The 1,474-nt window shown below is 39.4% G+C and overlaps 1 pseudogene; it reads left to right on the forward strand.

Annotated features, from left to right (window-relative positions):
* Nucleotides 1–666: 666 nt before the first annotated feature.
* Nucleotides 667–1,201, forward strand: LOC119036813 (actin-related protein 2/3 complex subunit 3-like; annotated as a pseudogene).
* The last annotated feature ends 273 nt before the right edge of the window (nucleotides 1,202–1,474 follow it).

Here is a 1,474-nt window from a genome sequence, read left to right on the forward strand (position 1 = left end):
ATTCCAGAATTAACATTTACTTAAGTGAAATTGTATGTGTTATTCTAAAGCAAGGCAGCTGCTAGAAATATTGGAAGTGATGATACGGACTATGTTTCTTTTATAGTTCTCAAGCAGGAGTGCATCAGTGTGTATGGTTTGCTGATATTTAGCTGTGTGTATTTAGCTGATACCCAGCTAAATTTTTCAGTGCAGTAAGACTATTACCACACTAAATACATAATGCTATCAGGAATGAGATTGATGTTTCAAATTTAGAAGCAAGAGGCACACGCACGCGCACACACAAATCTGTTTTGAAACCTTTATTCAATATCAAGCAGATAGATTCTAAGTGCCTGAGGTTATTAAACATTATACACATAAACAACATTGATTCATCTGTAGGTTTGGGCCAGCTGGAACTAGAATGGGAGAGCCCATAGAGTACATCTTTCCCTGATTTCTAGTTTGGTGAGCTCCAGTTAATATCCTGAAATCAGCTATGCTTTGAATGTTTACACCACAAAAGCTGGCAAACACTACAAATCAGGACTTTGTATGCTGTTATTAAACATTTACCAGCACATCTCTGACTATAATATAAAATATTTTGTCATTTTCTGCATAACTTGGAGAATTTAATCTGTTTAGAAGCTTTCTTTAGAAAAATTGGGGGCTGCAAAGATGCTGGCTTACCATTCTTCTCTCGTGGGGCCCATCACCAAACTCATTGGAAACACAGCATTGTTGCCTATCACATGTCAGTTCACAGGACCCACCCCCAGAGTGACAAAAGATACACATATTGTGGATGAGGCCATCTATTATGTCAAGGCCAATGTCTTCTTCAAAAACTATGAAGTTAAGAATGAAGCTGATAGAACCTTGATATACACAATGCTCTACATTTCGGAGTGTCTAAAGAAACTCCAAGAGTGCAATTCCAAAAGGCAAGGAGAGAAAGAAATGCATGCACTGGGAAGCACTCATTTTCCCATTCCTGGAGAGCCTGGTTTTCCACTTCACACGATTTATGCCACCCTGCAGACAGACAGATGAAGTGCCGTGGGCCCATGCACACCAGTTAGGACAAGAGACTGGACCGAGACTTTGACCGTCAAGAGTTTTTCACCCTCAGAATGATAAGCTCAGCAAGTGGTGGACTTGCCTGGTGAAGGGACAATTCATGAACAAGAGTCTTTCAGGACCTGGACAGTAAGGAGAGCCAGCAGACACTGTTTCCACAGCCAAGAGTTGCTTTTTACAGCCGGATGTATACAGTTCTGTGCCTTTATTTCATAAAGTTTCATGCAGAAGGGAGAAGAGAACATGCCTTTACTTGAAAAGTTGATTACCAAGAATTTGGGGGTGGGGAGAATGAGTTGTCAAAGGGTGATGTGAAATTTTCTACATTATTAAGCTGGTGCTTAATAACTAATAATAAAAATTTTCTAATGAAAAACTTTAATTTCCTCCACCTGGAAAAATTTTA

This window comes from Artibeus jamaicensis, unplaced genomic scaffold, assembly GCF_021234435.1.
Source record: "Artibeus jamaicensis isolate MK-2021 breed Jamaican fruit bat unplaced genomic scaffold, CSHL_Jam_final scaffold_833, whole genome shotgun sequence".
In the NCBI taxonomy this organism is placed as follows: Eukaryota; Metazoa; Chordata; class Mammalia; order Chiroptera; family Phyllostomidae; genus Artibeus; species Artibeus jamaicensis.